An 18,356-nucleotide genomic window follows, 5' to 3' on the forward strand; every position below is an offset into this window, starting at 1 on the left:
AGTTGGGATTTTTCTTCTCTCAACAAATCGTCTTGACAGCAATGTCAATATGTTGAAAGATTAATACTCTCATTTTTGTTATGTTCCTTTTGTAAGTAAGAGAACTCGGTTTTATTCTTTGTTCGCCATCTCGGCTTTGTTGAAATAAATTCCAACACAGGTATAATGGTTTGAAGAATATTCCACTTACAACTTACTTTCTTAATAATCATGTGAATAAGTCATTCCTTGTTTGCCCCATCTCGGCTTTGTTGAAATAAATTCTAACGCCAGTATAATGGTATTGAAGCAATTACCTATTACATAATTATTAAGTACATTTGAATACCATCTCGATTTTGTGGAATAAATTCCAATATCGGTTAAATGGTATTCTAATATATAAAAGTGATGAATAGTTAGTTGTTAGATACAAATAAATAAATAAAGAACAAAAGAATAATAAATTTAGTAACCTTTTATTTATTTACTCCCTTTCGGGTTCATTTTATTTAACAAACCAAACTTCTTCCTTAAGGAAGGTTGGTATTAAAGAATAAATAAAATGCGGAAAGTAAATAACAATAAATAAAAGTTAGTAAGTTAGTTTCATCACTTTTGTATATTAAAAGGTATTTTCAACAAATAAATTTATTGATAACACTTTACTATTTTACAATTTACACCTCTTTCAAGATTCAATTGTAGTATAGTATAGGGTTATGTTTCATCACTTCTGACCGTGTTGACTGGGACGTGGCTTGGTGCTTCCTGATCTGGCCAGGATTCTGGTTCTCCACTGAGCATCTTGGTTGGACCACTGAGCAGCTTGTTCAGCAGTTTGGTCTTGTGCCACGCTCGTGTCTGACCGTGTCAAGCATATTTCTGACCGTGCCAGGCCTAGTCTAGTGCTAGGCTGAGCGGCTAAGCAGGTCCGCTCAGCTGCTTGGTTGAGCAGTGTGGTCCAAGTCAGGAAGGTGGCCAGGTTAGCTCAGTGGGGCTTGTTCCACACTTAGTTGCCTGGTTGAGCACCTTGATTTTCTTGACTTTTGGTTCTTTTTTACCATGAATCTTTTCTCTTATTTTCTTTATTTTATTTCCTACAAAATACATAAAAAGGAAATACAAACACAAATATACCAAATTGTGATATTTTATACAAAAAGTATTGTTTTAAGTTGGTTTTTCTCAATTATGCTTAAGATAAGTGCCATAAAAGTGTATGATTTTTAGGTATGTTTGGCACTTATCACACATCTCATGCTCAGACTTTCAAATGATAGAAATCTAGATCATGAAAACTTGAAAACAATTTTTAAAAACTTTCTATCATAGTGTTTTTGATTGAACCACATATCTTTAGACCAACATGCCTTTCAAAACTTTTGTGAAAATGGATTGTGTGACAAGAGGGGCTATTTTGGTTGAAGTAAAACATTTTCAAAATGGTTCAACCAAATAAAATGAGATATATTAGAAACGTGAGCAAAAATTCAAAGTCATGAATTTCTTTGCAAATTTTTACAAAAGTCAACACTTTGAAATCTCATGTTGGCCGAATACTATAAATGAAAATTGGCTTGAATATTTTTGAACTCCATTGCTCAACCCAGAAAGATGTTCTCATTGGAAGTGGTGAAACAATTTTATGCCAACTCCATTGTTTCAAGTGAGGCAAGGATCAATCAGTATACATGGATGAATGGGACCCAAGTTTTTTATGACAAGTATATGATAAATGATTACTTGGGCAACCCATGGACCCCTTCACCAACAAATGATCATGACATGTGCACCTATCAATTGAAGTTAAGTGATGCCTATTCGACGGAAGGAGAAGGACATGATGAAGCCTATGTCAGAAAAAGTCTATGTTTGGAAGGCTTGGAGATCAATCAAAGTGGGCCAATTTTCAGATTCTCTATAACCCAACTTTCACAAATTTGGGTCATTTTTGTGCTGTCCAACATATTGCCTTCCTCACGTATCTGATTTTCCAATCCCCAAGGCAAAAATCATCAGTTCTATATATGATGAAGACTTCATTGACATTGCTGCAGTCATCTCTGATGCTACTCATGATTGCATCACAAGGGGAGTTCTTTCAATGATTTTGCCTTCATTGATCACTAACCTTTGCAAGTATCAACTTGTACTTGGACCTTACAAGGAGGTCACGGCCTTGAAGACTGAAATCAATGCATCATATGAAAGCACTTACTACAAGGAGAAAAGCATCTCACAAGCTCGGGCTGAGCTTAGGAAAAAATTTGGCAATTTGGGCCAAGATCAACAAATTACTCATGGGAAGACAATGACCTCCAAGCTAGATGCCATCATACAAGAGCAACAAATGCAAAACCTACAACAAAAGGCGTGTTATTGAGGAATCAAAGGGATCTACAAGAGCTTGTGTAACATCTTTGGAAAAAGATCCAACTTCAAGGGAGGATCCTATGAGGAATTTGTGGCAAGCACTAAGTGGCCCGAGGGAAGATCATAAGATACAAGTGATGAGGAAGAGATGGAGGAAGATGAAGATTGAGAAAGCTCTTTCCAGTTTTCTCTTCTTCCTTACATGAATTTCCAAGTTAATTATCTTTATTTTGCATTTTGAATATTTCGTACTATGTTTTTAGTTGCTACTATGTTTTAAGTTATTTAAAGTTGCTACTATGTTTTTTTAAATTTAGGTTATTTTTTATGTTTAATTAAGTTTATGTTTAGAAGTAATATGTTATTGTGTAGAAAATTTCATATGCATCAAAAATCACCTTAAAACCAAATTTCCATTAGCTTAAGGACAAGCCACCATTTAAAAGGGGGGAACACGGTTTAATGCATATGAATTTTTTTACAGAAAGTTAATAATATATATAAGATTGTATAGTTATTTAAAAAGTAATTTGGTTGTCCATAGAACTCAATTTTTTTTCAAAACCGAAATCAAATTGGGTAATAAAAAACAAATTGTGGCATGATTACATGATTATAAATTTCTAAGCATGTCTTAATTAAAGATTTATTAAGCAAAAGGAGATATATGCTAAAAAATTTGTGAAAACATCACATAATGTCATAACTTCTTTTTTGCAAATGAAAATTAAATTTGTGTAACATGATATTTGCAAACATTTTTTAAAACAAGACGTGTAAATCTAACCCAAGTGAGGGAGTGAGCCAAAGACGTGAGGATCAAAGTTAAAATCACCATTTGATTTTTCTAATTAAACTTGTTTGAGTCTTTAAATCTCTTAATTGCGTAAGATTGATTGGAAGTGATCAAGGCATGCTATTTCTTTAGTTGAACCAAATGGCCAAAAATTAGGATAATCCTTTGATAAGCCCCTTTGAGCCAAACAAAGTAAAACATTTTTTTTCAAATTATCCCATGAAAACCGAAATTAAAACAATGTTCTAAGGAGAGCATTAATTTTTTAAATGGTGTTTGAAAGAATCAAGTTGAGGGGAAAATTGGTGGACTTGGATTCTCAAAAAGAAAAAGAATTTTTTTTCTCAATCTCTTTACAAAAACAACAAAAAGTTGTAAAAGAAAGTGAAAAAAAAATGAGATTGAGAAATAAAAAGAAAAGCCAAAAAAGAAGCTAAGAGGTTAGAAAAGAAAATTATGGAAAAAGGTAGAGTGAAGTGCTTCATTGAGAAAAAAATTCAAAATGCTCTCTTTTTATTTGAACTTAACCTCATTATCTAGAAAAACCATGATTATCCAAACCAACTCTCATTACAACTGAAAACAAGACCTTAGTGATCCTTGATTGATTTTGCAATTTAAGAGAATAGGTGAGACAAAGAACAAGTTCAAATTACTACAATCAAATGTTTGAAAAATTAAGTGAAACACTTACCCCTTTAAAAGTTCCATTTTTGAACTTGTGTGCAAAAACACTTTTTGATTGAAAAACATTTGCTTAGGTAAATTGTTACACACTTTTGATGAACAAAAGAATATATTTCATGTTTGAAGCATTAGGTGTAAAAAAATTCACAAGTCATGAAAAATCTCATTGAAAACACTTTTTGATCATGCTTAAGCAAATTTGAAATCATAAGTAACAATCATATCATAAAAATTAGCCAATTCTTGATTTTGGATGTGCTTTACCATTTGTTTGAGGACAAACAAATTTTTAAGTTGGGGGATTTTATAAGTGCCAAAAATACCTAAAATCGATACACGTTTTGTGGCACTTATCCTTGGTAAAATTGAGAAAACCAACTTAATTCTACACTTTTTGGATAAAATATCACAATCTTCTATATATGCTTTGTGTGTTTCTTTTGTATTATATTTTGTAGGATTTATGTGGAAAAGAGAAGAATTAATAAAAATCAAGCAAAGTGCTCAAAATAGGCCAAAATTATCCAAACATGACAGGCTTAAGCTTGACATGGCAAGCTATGTGCTTTTTCTTAAGCATGACTCAAGAAGACTTGGCCTATGTGGAAAGTATGGAGTCAACATAAAGTTGCTCACTAAGCAGCTTAGCTTGGACCAAGCCCATGCCTAGCTGACCTGGACACTATCCTAGCGCGGTTAGACCCAAGCTGGCACAGTCAGAACACAAGCCTGGCACAAGCCAACCTACTCAAGCATACAGCTTAGCATAGCACCTGGACCTCCCATCTTGGAACCACACACTTGAGCAGATCAGCAAGCACTAAGCCACATCACCATCAGCACGATCAAAGCTGCTCAAACATGGAGCTTAGCGGTGCCACATAGGCGTTTGGCGGTGTGACCCAGTAACTTTGTCAAGTTGACTCAGCCACCAAGCAACCATGACCTCATGCATGACCTCACTCCAAGTAGTCTCCATAGGCTTTTCAGAAGTAGGTCACAATAGTTGGGCCAGTAGCTCACAACTAGCTTGGGTGACTCACCCCAAGTAGGTGACTAAGTTGCTTGGCCATGACCAAACCCATGTGGAAGGGTTTAGTCAGCAGCTTGGTGGTCAAGGAGAGGAGCTTGGCGGTCGCAGAGAACTCCTATAAATAGGAGGCACTTCAAGGCTTAAATTCATTCATTCTCATTCACACATCCATACTTTCCATTCCTCATACCCGAATTCTTTTCTTCTTCTACATTTTATTCTTGTAATTTCTTGGAGATTTTCTACTCCAAAGTAGTTTAGGTAAGTTTATTTTGTAGTTTTACTTTAATTCAAGAGAAGAAAGGAGATGGCAAATGTGATACAAAAACATGATTTTGTAATCTCATTTTGGTCCAAAAGCATCTCATCCTTGGATAGATGGCTCATACTCCTACATATTGACTTGGATTATGTTGTAATTTCTTCTCTTTAATTTATCATCTTTTGAATTCAATTCATTCAAGTTATTAGTTTTGGTTAAATGTTGATTCTTTATGAAGTTCTAAATGCGGTTTTAGCCTGATCACCTAAAACTTGGTCTAAAGATCCAAAAATGCTTCTTCTTAAAGTGTTGACAAGTGAACTAAAAAGTATAACCTACACCTTAGTTCACTTTCCACATCAAGCATCTATTTTAAGCAACTTATGTTCAAGGCTAAATAAAGTTAATGTAGCCTGAAGTAGGATGTGACAACCTACTCCGACGAGTGACACTTAACTATTATTTAGTGCATTACATAAGGTTTGAAAATCATCATATCATTCTAGGACACTAGATGAAGGATTTAGAAATGATGTGTGGAAGTAACCGAAAGTATAACACATAACTTGTAATGTTTTCAAAATCAATTGAGTATAGAAATAATTCCATATTTGCAACCAATTTTATCCTCAAGAATTTGTGCATATTATTTGTTTATGTTTATTTCTTTATTTTTTAATATTTCATAAAGAAAATCAAACAAAAAGATGTTTAAACTTTATTAGTGATATAACCCTATATTATACTACAATTGAATCTCGAAAGAGATGCAAATGTAAAATAGTAAAGCATTAACTTATAAATTTTATTTGTTGACTCAAAGTGAAATTTAATTCATAAATTGTAACTTTGTGAAAATGAAAAATGCATAATTATAATAAGTGATCTAACTACTAACTTTTAATTTCTGCCATTTATTTTCCGCAACTAACATATATTTCCTATCATTTAAATTCTGCAACTAATATTTATTTATTGCTTTATTTATTTATTCTTTACCAACCTTCATAAGCAAGTATTTTGGTTGATAAAGGAAAACGAAAATAAATATCACTCATTATCACTTGTATTAAATTACTAAATTCATACCATTATATTGGCGTTGGAATTAATTCAACAAAGCCGAGATGGCATGAAAATGTTAATAATTCAATAAAGCAAAGTTTTTTATTAGAGGAACATTCTTGAAATCATTATACCGGCGTTGGAATTTATTCCAACAAAGCCGAGATGGCGAGCAAAGAATCAACCTATCATTAAATAAATAAATCAGAAAATTGCACTTCAATAATCAAGTAATCAAAACATAACTCTTTCAATAGAAACTGGCCTCAATAAGTAGCATGGAAAACTCTTTGAACAATGAAGCAGCCTCTACTGCCACATTCACATATATGAGTCTACCAATAGTACTTATGTAACCTAGCTAGTCCACTCCAAATAGAGTATATAGCTCATTAAGAGTTTGTATTCATTCAACATCTTATTACTTCAAGACTCATGCTTATAATTTATTTATAGCATGTTCAGTATCATATTATTCATGAATTGTTATTACCCATTGCATNAATAGAAACTGGCCTCAATAAGTAGCATGGAAAACTCTTTGAACAATGAAGCAGCCTCTACTCCCACATTCATATATGTGAGTCTACCAATAGTACTTATGTAACCTAGCTAGTCCACTCCAAAGAGAGTATATAGCTCATTAAGAGTTTGTATTCATTCAACATCTTGTTACTTCAAGAGTCATGCTTATAATTTATTTATAGCATGTTCAGTATCATATTATTCATGAATTGTTATTACCCATTGCATCTTATGGGGATCTCCGGTCTATTAGATTGGGTTATCATCATGAATACTCATTGTTCTAAAGATAATAGTCTCACTCTTAGAGAAGTATTCATGACATTTTCTCAAGCAAGTATTTCGATCAATGAAGATGCTAAATTATTACTAGTGCATGCATGATTACTTCTAATAGTTCATTTCAAGAGTATTTCTCTACTAGTATTGTGCTTCATGATTTCTAAATTTTTAATAATAGATCTTAAATTTCTAATAGCCACGATACTATCATAATCAATTAATGTAGTTGGTATTGGTTTTTCCCATAAATAAATATCCCCTAGCAAGCTTCTTAACTAACTTGTTTCTTCATTGACTATTTCCAATGCTATTATCTCAGATTCCGTAGTGGACTGAGGTAAGATATATTGTTTCCTTGACCTCAAAGAAACAACAAATCTAGCGATACTAAATATATAGTCATTGGTCACTTTGGAATCATAAGAAAGAGTATTCCAATTTGCATCGCTATATCTTTCAAGGATAGAAATTTTTGATAATATAATCTAATAATCATAGTTGTCTTATGATATCTCTTTACCTTTTCAATAACATTCCAATGTTCTTTTAATAGGTATATTGATAAAGAAGCTTGGTAGGGGATATTTACAAATGTTATGGTCTAATACAATCAATGTACTAACATTTATTTATTGGGATATTTACAAATTTTATGGTCTAATACAACTAACATTGAAAGATACTTTAAACAAATTTTTACTTACTACGTGGACAACTAATTTTTTTTAAAATCGGATATTTCTTAAGGATCTTCTCAATGTGTGGAGATTAGTCAAGAGAAATTCTTTTTATAACCTAATAATTTTAATACCAATGAATATACTAAATTCTATATAGTCTTTCATATTAAATTTGGCACACAACAATGATTTTACAACATGAATGTTAGAACAAAAAATTAGGAGCTCATCCTATGACAATGCAAGCACTATTTCATAATTATAATAAATGACCTATCATTTTCATTTAATTTAAATCCATGCCACATGACTAAACTATCGATTTTTTTCATGTCGTTTTTTGGGAGCTTACTTAAAACCATACAAAGATTTGTATAATTTATAAACCATACAAAGATTTGTATAATTTATAAACCATACAAAGATTTGTATAATTTATAAACCATACAAAGATTTGTATAATTTATAAACCATACAAAGATTTGTATAATTTATAAACCATATGCTCTTGATCAAGTATTACAAAACCTTCAAGTTGGTTCAAGTTGGTCCATATAGATTTTGTATTATAAAACTATCAAGTTGGTCAATATAGATTGTGTATTATAAAACCTTCATCTGGTGCATAATCAAATTATGAATAGAAACTATAGAAAACAATACTCGGATGGATATTGTTCTAGAGATGAGTGGAAGTATCCAAAATATCCACATTTTGAACTAGTTTTAAGATCCACTTACAATCAATGGGTTTACCCCTAAGAGGTAATTCATTTATGTCTTAGGTTCTATTAGAGTCTAGGGAATCCATATCATTAATTATAGTTTCTTGCATAAATCTGCATCCATAGAAAACAAGGCTGGTTGGGGATTTAAAGGATCCTTTTCTAATGGGTAGGCTACATATCCAAGCCATATTTTTTAACTATTTTTTTTTTCTCTCTTGCTTCTTCTAGACTTTGTTTCTATGACCTTATTGTTTTCACCATTGTTGTTAAAACCGTACCGGTTATAAAACCGGTTAGGGTACTAGTATAGTAGTACAATGGTTCAATCGGCGGTTCAGTAATTAAACCGCTTATCGGTTAAACCAGACATACCTGCATATGTTTATATATATATAAACCTATTAACAAAAAAAAATCAAATAGGTAAATACTCAAATTTATAATCCATATTCATAATCTACTTAAAATTCACATAAACAAACAACTTTAAGTCTTTAACAAATTCAAAGTCTAAATTATAAAACATATATCAATCCAAAAGTATCACTTAATAACCGCAAAATATAAATAAATGACACAAGTTCACAACTCACTCTACAAAACAAATAAATTTGGAGTTTTAACATTTAACACCAAGGAGTCAAAGTTGTCTCATATCGAGATTATATTTTTGCATGAAATCCTATATTCAGACAGCACTCCAAGATTACACAAATGTCACTAAGATTACACACGAATGTTAGGAACCAAAATGTGTAATTATGTATGCCTTGGAAGCATGTGTCTTGAAGTGTTGAAGAAGGGTTGGAAAGATGGCTCACCTTGTAATGAATTTTTAAGTTTTTAAGTTTTTTTTTAGAAAAAAAATATGTGTATAAACCGGCCGGTTTAGTCAAGTACCGGTCAGTTTACCGGTTTTGACCGGTTTTAATATTTGGCGGTTCAACATTTGTACTATACCGGTTAGGGGTCTGATGCACCGATTTTCCGGTCGAACTAGCTGGTACGGTACGGTTTTTACATCATTGGCTTTCACTACTCCGTATCATAGGATTGTGATTCGATGATGCATCCCTACCACTTCTCATTTTGAAAAGGAACTTGTATTCATGAAAGTTAATATCAACTGATTCCACAATCACTTCAGCATTCTTGTCATAGAATCTATATTTTTACAATCTTCGGCATATATAATTAGTACATATTCATAGACTCGATTTGCAATTTCGTCCCTGTAAGACTAGGGATCCTAACATATGCCAAAACTCTCCATGCACTCATGCACTCTAATATGTACATAGCATATAGTCAACAAAATCTCACTTCGTCAACAACATGCAACAACAAAGTTAAGCAAGATAGTAACAATAGACTCGGTGAAAATTATATTTTTCCTTTCATATTTATAATTCATTTATCGTGAATCTATTTATTTTCTTTCAATTTCAGTTAAAAATAACTTAAACAAGTCAAAATCGTCACATTTACTCTGTTAGATATACATAATTATAGTGAGAACTCTAAAAGTGATGATAAAATATAGTTCACATTTTTTTATCAATGTTCCATCAAGTTGACATATATCAAAATGACTTAATACAAAACGTTATGTTTCCTACTTACTCATTTATGTGAAGACTTACTTATTTTTTGCATTTGTGTTCCATATGTCTTGGTTTAACATGGTTGCAGCACATAAATAATTGACCAATATCATTTCTATTATGTGGTCGTTGCTTCCCATATTGATTCTATGTATCGAGAAATGTTTCAGAAATTTTGTACTCTTTTCCCACTCTGCATTTTATAGATCAATTGTCAACAACAAGAATCAAACAATTGCCGTGAATGTTCATAATGCTTGGGGAGAAATGCAATCTAAGGATATCAACATCTAACTCTGATGATTTTTAACTCACCCAATTATTCATTAGTGTGATTCTTCACTAGTATGATTTTTTACTTATCTGATTATTTACTTAGTTTGATTTTTCACTCGTTGGATTCAGCACTTGTCTGGTCCATCACTTATTTTTACCAATCGTCTCAGCTTTTTTAGAATTCACTTTTGTTGTTCCAAAAATTAATTCTTAAAAATGAGTTGGAGTAGTTATCATGGAAATCCTTTCCTCTTGGGAGTAATAAATTATAAAGAAATTTCAGAACTAAGGTAATTGAAAATAAATTAAAAGGATTTTTGTTATCCTCTATTTTTAAGTCGAGCCTGAGTTTAAGACACTAAAAAGATAGGCTGCATTGACAAACGAAATTGATAAATATAATTTGATACTAGAAAATATTTCAAGTTGCTTTTTAAGTTTTAACATGATCACACATTTTGCGAGGAGTATTGAAAGCATTCATGAGCATGCCACTTTGAAAATTTCCAATGTTTTTCGTCAAAGCTCAAAAACTTTTATCAAGTCAAACAACAAAATCTCTGGCCTATAACCTACGTGGCTGAGGCAAACCACATTATCATATGTTGGCGTTCCTTATCTTTTTACTCGAGTCCATCATTTCATTATTTTAAAACATAAGAAATTTGTTGTCTCATAAAGTATCACAGGTATGTAATGTTACTTATTGTGATTGATTAAAAAATTATATTTAAATTAAAGATTTAATATGTCTATATTGATAACGTAATTGTTTTTTACATCACAATGACACTTTTAAAACAAAAGAAATCTTCCAGACCTCCTATTTTCAAGAAAAACCAAGAAATCTTCTTCCTAAACACAAAATCAGGGTATTTCGTGAGAGGGTCAGTACTAAAAGATATGTTATTGAGAGAGCAGGTTAGTGGGATGTGATATTAATGAGAGAATTTGGTAATGGACTTCAATAATATTCCACACACACTCCACCAAACTTCAATCTCAGAATTTCATCCACTTCCCATATGTGGAATTCCCATTGTTTCCCAATAACATAATATCACCATCATATCAAATTCCATACATAAATTTTAATAAGAAAATGTCAGACATTTAACATATTGGAAATTCGTTTTATTTTTAATTACATTTTTTAAAAGTATACCTGATTAGACGAGTTTCTAATAAAAAACAAAATAAATTTAACTAACTTGAATTTCTGTAAAATTATATAAAATTTAATAACCCTCAACGTAATTACTAGTTTTTATGTTTATCTATATAATAGTCATTCACTTTATTTTTTTAGAAAAGATCATTGGAAATTGAAATAGATATAATACATCTGTAAAAAAACTTATATTAGACATATATATATATATATATATAGACACCTAATAAAATATTAATAATATTAAAAATTTAATTATAATTTAAATTTAGTTCTAAATAGTAACACTAAAAAATATAAATATATTTGTATCTAAATATAATGTGTTGGATAAATCTCCACATTTTTTCCCAAAATTGTAATGGGTTACACCTATTATGGAGGGTCAAAAGTCAACTAGATCCTGGAATTGTTAACCATTCAAATGCACGTAGTCAAACAATCTACAAGTATTACCAATTCCTTTTGTCCTTTGACTTATACTAGAAGGAAAATTTCAATCAATCGTTTTGCGATATGACAGCTGAAATTGCATGAAGTAGTTGTTACTCAAAAAAGTTATAGAACTTCAGTCTTGCTAGATTAGGCACAGTGGCCAGATTGGAGAAAATGGAGAATTTGACAGCAACTACACAACAATAAGCTCTAAAGCATGGATTTGTCAAACACCTCATGTGTCAGTGTCCGACACGTATCCGACACGAATATGCTCGAATTCACGAAAGATGCGTATCCGTAGAGTATCCAAAATTAAAATATATAAATAAATATCAAGACACGTGTCCGATTCATTTTCAATTAAATATAGGATATATGGATTCAATTTTAATAAAATATAGGATATATATATTTGTTTTCAATAAAATAGGATAAGATAGATTCGTTTTTATTAAAATGGGATAAAATAGATTTTTTTATGGATGACAATGATTTTCAATTTCCATTATATTCTTTATTATGTATATTTTGATTTACACTTATAATTTTATCATATTTTATGTGTTTTATTATTTTATACACGTATCCCTGAACGTATTGTATCCTGTATTTTAGAAAAAATGTGTGTCGACGTATCTGTATTCGTGCTTCATAGATGACAAGTTCATCAAGCTTCAATATTGGGAAAATATAGTCCAATTCATTCAACAGGCAACATAACTCACTTCAAGAGTTGTAATTCACAGTTCAATTGTTTGTTAGCTACAAAATTAATTAGTTGCCTATCCAATGATTCTATTAAGTTTTCAAAGCTATTTGGTTAATTAGTTCACTAAAATTGAAGTCAATGTATCTTACATACACACTTCAAATTACAAGACCTTGAACGCTACCTTCTTGAATTCCCAGAACCTCTACCTTGGTTTGACCTTACCAATCACCTAGGAAAACCTTTCCTATGATCCAGCCCCAGCCAAGAGTATATTCTAAACTAAAGACCTCCAAGTCTTGGTGAAGACTCTCTGTATCTCGTTGGTGGTACGACACCAAGAGACGACTTTCCTTGTTACAAAAATCACAACAAAAACAGAGTAATGTGAAACACAAAATAGCTCAAATATTACAATTAAGAACAAACTATAAACCCTATACAAATTCTCACATACTATTATGAATATGTATAAGACCATAATCATGAAGAACATGTAATTTCTACCCTGAGAAATCTATAAAGGAATTGAAAGAATCATGCAAGAAAGATAGAATGATGGACACATTTAATCACATGCAATGGATGACATTTTAATCCTAAGCATGATACTATATCTCACTATTCTCACATGCAATTCTCTCTGCCTATATGACATTCAATGAGCACGAAAATATGCAACTTAGCAATTCTAAAAATGAATGAATGAATGTATGAAGCATGGTGTAAAAGTTGTTTTATGTCCAGTTAGTCGATTAAGTGCCATGTTAATCGATTAATAGGCTATTTAGAATAACTGAATTCTGTTTTTCAGTTATCTGTTGAAACTGATTAAAACTGTTTTCACGTTAATCGATTCAAGCCTTTCTTAATCGATTAACTGACATATTTTTAGTTAAGATATTAAATGGTAAACTGCCTATATGTTATGCTTATCAACTATACATGTTTTACCATTATGTTATGCCTAAGATGCACAAATAACATGTATGATTAATGCATGAACATATAATAAGCTAGATGGCATGTCTCATGTAAATGATATGATAGTTTTTAGAACTTGTGAGATTTGCATCTAGGTTTACCTAACCTAGACTCAATAACTAAGACACATATCTCAGACTCTAGTTTAGACATGAAGCTCTTGAATATTTGGCATGTCGATTTGTTGAGTTATCTTTAAGCTTTCACTAATTCCTTTGTCTTCATCAAAACATAGGTAAGCTTAAGTGATATCTTGACACTTTGCACTTTCACGCTTAAGAATGCATGAAGATTCAGACCGAAAGAAAAATGGGATCTCTCTAAATGCTACATCTTCACAACCACAAGAAGAGAAAGACGATGATGATTCAGGGTTTGAACTAGATGATGAAACCTTAACCCTCTTAGTTAGGAAGTTTGGCAAGTTTTTCAAGAAGAGAGGAGGGTTTAAGCGCTTTCGAAAGAAAGAAGTAACTGATTCAACTAGACGAGGCAAAGCTGTCAGAGTCACCTCAAGAAGGTTGAACATGATAAAAGCAACCCCTGAGACTTTAAATCCAAGAAGGCCTACATAGTATGGGATGTTTTGGAGGATGAGACAACAAGTAGCACATCCGGTGAAGAGGAGACCGCCAGATTGTGCTTAATGGCAAACATTAAAGAAAGTGGCAGCGCAAGCGATCTGGATGGCACGAGTGAGGTACATTTTTCTGACTCTTCTTCGTGTTCCGATGAGTCTCCTACTTACGATGAATTGTATAATGCATTGGTTGAGTTGCATGAGGAACTTAAGAAACTAGCGAAAGTAAATGTAGATAGAAAACGAGTCATCATGTTGCTTGAAACTAAGATAACTAAAATGCAAGAGGAATTAAATGAATTGAAACTACAAAATGAGACTCTAGATCTTATTTACTCTTCCTTGCGCCACTAAATTAATTGAACCCCCTATATGTGATCAATGCGATATATGTGATCAATGCGATATATTGAGTAGTTTCCTATTAGAAAAGGAATTTGAAAGGGGCAAAGTTGATACAACTCTCTTTATACAAAAGTCAGAAAATGATGTTTTACTAATACAAAATTATGTAGATGATATAATATTTGGTGCTACTAACGATTTGCTTTATAAGGAATTTTCTGATTTTATGAAAGGGGGGAGTTTGAAATGTCAATGATGGGTGAGCTGAAAATCTTTCTAGGACTACAAATAAAACAAATGAGCAGTGAGATATTTATTCACCAAACAAAATATTGCAAGGAACTATTGCAAAGATTGGAGATGGATAAATGTAAAGAAGCGACAACACCCATGGCATCATCCTGCTATCTCGACAAAGACGAAAAAGGTAAAGCAATTGAGGTAACAAAATATCGTGGCATATCAAACTTTACCTGATATAATGTTCAGTGTATGTATGTGTGCAAGATATCAAGCCTCACCTAAGGAATCTCATTTTAGTGTTGTAAAACGTGTTATGAAATATCTTAAAGGAACAATATCTATGGGTTTATGGTATCCTAGGGATGCTTCGTTATCTGTAATAGGATATTCTGATTCTGACTTTGCGGGATGCAAGTTAGACCGTAAGAATACTAGCGGGACTTGCGACCTTTTGGACAGCTCCCTAGTATCATGGCATAGTAAGAAGAAAGTTTGTGTTTCTTTGTCTACCGCCGAAGCGGAATATATTGCCGCAAGCATGTGTTGCGCTCAGACTTTATTAATGAAGCAGCAACTATCAAACTTTGGCTTAAAAGTAGTAAAAATTCCTATAAAATGCGATAACACTAGTGCCATAAATCTATCGAAGAACCCTATTCTGCATTATAGAGCTAAGCATATAGAGATTAGACATTACTTTTTAAAAGATCATGTACAAAAAGGTGACTGCATACTTGAATTTGTTGAAAAGGTGACTGCATACTTGAATTTGTTGAAAATGTGACTGCATACAAAAAGGTGACTGCATACTTTTTAAGAGATCATGTACAAAAAGGTGACTGCATACATAAATTATAATTTCATTTGAACTTTTAATGTAATTTTTTCATAAATATGTATGTAACTTTATAATTTATGTGTAATTTTGAGAGTCATATATATATGAATAGTATGACTAGTTAGGTGTTTGGAATTTTTGTATGATAGATGTGCTAATCACCAAAGTGGTCAAATCTTTATATTTATTTAATTCCAAATTGTATGATCATATTTCATTTGTTTGGAATAATTGTATGATAGATTTGTTAATCACCAAAGTGATCAAATGTTTATGTTTATTTAATTCCAATATGTAAGATCACATTTTATTTACTCATTAATTTGATATTATGAATGATATAACAATTATTTATTATAATCAATAAGCATGAACGTTCGTAGTGTAAATGCTTCATTAGTTACATTTATATACCCAAAGATAGTAAATGTTTCTAATATATGCATGTATCATTGCCAAATTAAGGGAATTTATTTTAGTATCATTATATCTAGTATGGTATATTGATGGATTACCCAAAGGTATACATTAATATACTCTTATAAAGTAGTCTGAATTAATTTAGCATGCTAGCATGTACTCAAAACCTTAACCTTTTTGTCACTTAGATAAGATAAGTCAAGTTCTATTAATAATATAAGCACTGAAGAACATAAAGTTCATTATAGGAATTGGGAAAGATCAAACATATTGAGTTCAATGTACATGTTGTTGAGCTCCAATTTTGAACTTCACGACTTTCTTAGAGTCACCACTACATTTTATGGTAAAAAATGTAGAAAATAGTTTAGCCCAATTACATTGGGCTTTGGATTTTTGATATCTAGGTTCAGGAATCTGTTAAAAAATAGGGAACATATTAACACCCTATCTTCCCATTTTAAACGGTACCCTTCACTAAATTGTATGACTTATATTATCCTTTACAATTATTTGGCTATTTAATTAATTATTAAGAGGAAAAAAATTTATTTATTTTTTATTGTGCCTCACAAGATGATACCTTTCTCATACGTATCCCTATTAGGGAATCAAGGCTATTGATAAGTGCTAAAATTACCTAATTTTCATACACTTTTCATGGCACTTATCCTATGCAAATTATGAAAAACCAACTTTATTCAACACTTTTGAGATAAATTATCATATTTTGATCTTATATTTTTGACCACCTCATTTCCTTATCTTTGTGTAAAGTTTCTAGGAAAAATGAAGAAGAAGAAAAATACTCAATATATATATATCTATATATATATATATATATATATATATATAGTCAAGCAAGGAGGTGCCCATATAGGACATTTTGATGCACACATGAAGCTGCTTACTAAGCAGTCTGGCGTGCACATTTTGCACTGCTCAGCCGACCTGACACTAACTTGGCTCGATCAGGCACAAGCATTACACGGTCAGACTCAAGCCTGGCACAAGCCAACCTGCTGAAGCAGGCAACTCAGCGTGCACCTTGGGACCGCCCAGCTGGGTCTCTTAGTTAGAAGCCTGGCCTAGTGCATTTGTCTCTCGGTCATTGGTGTGGCCTGGTGTGTGTGTGCCTCGGTCATGAACATGGGCTAGTGCATGGATTCCTCGGTCATCTGCATGCCCTCATGCATGGATTCCTCGGTCATGGGCATGGTATGATGTATATCTTCCTCGGTTATTGGTGTGGCCAGGTGCATGGCTTCCTCAGGCATGGGTTGTGGCCTAATGCATGTGTTCCTCGGCCAGATGCTTGACTCGTGGCTTGTGTGCCTCGGTCATGGGTGTGGCTTGGCTCATGCATTTCTCGGTTAGATTGTTTGCTTAGTGCTTGTGTGCATAACCCATCCTTGCTAATACCGCCATAAGCTAGGGTATATATGTTGATGACACCGACTTAAGGTGAATTTCTCTGGATTCCTTTTCTCCAAAATACTTAGTTAGAGCATCTTCTAATTGAAGGTGAGAAGGAACTGGCAGAAGCTTGACCTGTTAATGCAATTGTGCATGGCATGATTTAGTTAAAGATGATAAGTGCCAAAAATGCCTAACTTTCATACACTTTTTATGGCACTTATCCTTGGCAAAATTTAGAAAACCAACTTAATTCAACACTTTTTAGATAAAATATCACAATCTTGTATATATACTGTGTATTTATTTTTAGTATATTTTGTAGGATTTAGGTGGAAAAGAGAAGAATTAATCAAGTGCAAACAAAATGCTCAAAAGAGGCCAAAATGATCCACACATGACATGCTTAAGCTTGGAGTGGCAAGCTATGTGCTTAGCCTTAAGCACGACTCAAAAAAAATTGGCCTATGTGGAAAAACATGGAGTCAACATGAAGCTGCTCACTAAGCAGCTTAGCTTGGACCTAGCCCATGCCTAGCTGACCTGAACACCAACCTAGCACGGTCAAAGTCAACCTGGCACGGTCAGAACAAAAGCATGGAACAAGCCAACCTGCTCAAGCACCACATGGAACAAGCCAACCTACTCAAGCACCACATGGAACAAGCCAACCTGCTCATCAATTTTATATATTGGACTAAAGGCCCTTGTCGTAATGTGTACCAGATATAAGAACTAGATATAAGCACCACATAGAAACACCTCATGGGCACTTGGGCCCATGGGTGTGCTAGGGTTTCTAATCCTTATTCTCTAATAATATCTTGGTAGTCACTCAATGCTCCCAGGGACGTATGTGTTAGGTATTAGTGGTTATAATACACCTAGAAGGGGGGGGGGGTTGAATAGGTGTCGCGGT

The sequence above is a fragment of the Lupinus angustifolius genome, chromosome LG20, assembly GCF_001865875.1.
Source record: "Lupinus angustifolius cultivar Tanjil chromosome LG20, LupAngTanjil_v1.0, whole genome shotgun sequence".
In the NCBI taxonomy this organism is placed as follows: domain Eukaryota; kingdom Viridiplantae; phylum Streptophyta; class Magnoliopsida; order Fabales; family Fabaceae; genus Lupinus; species Lupinus angustifolius.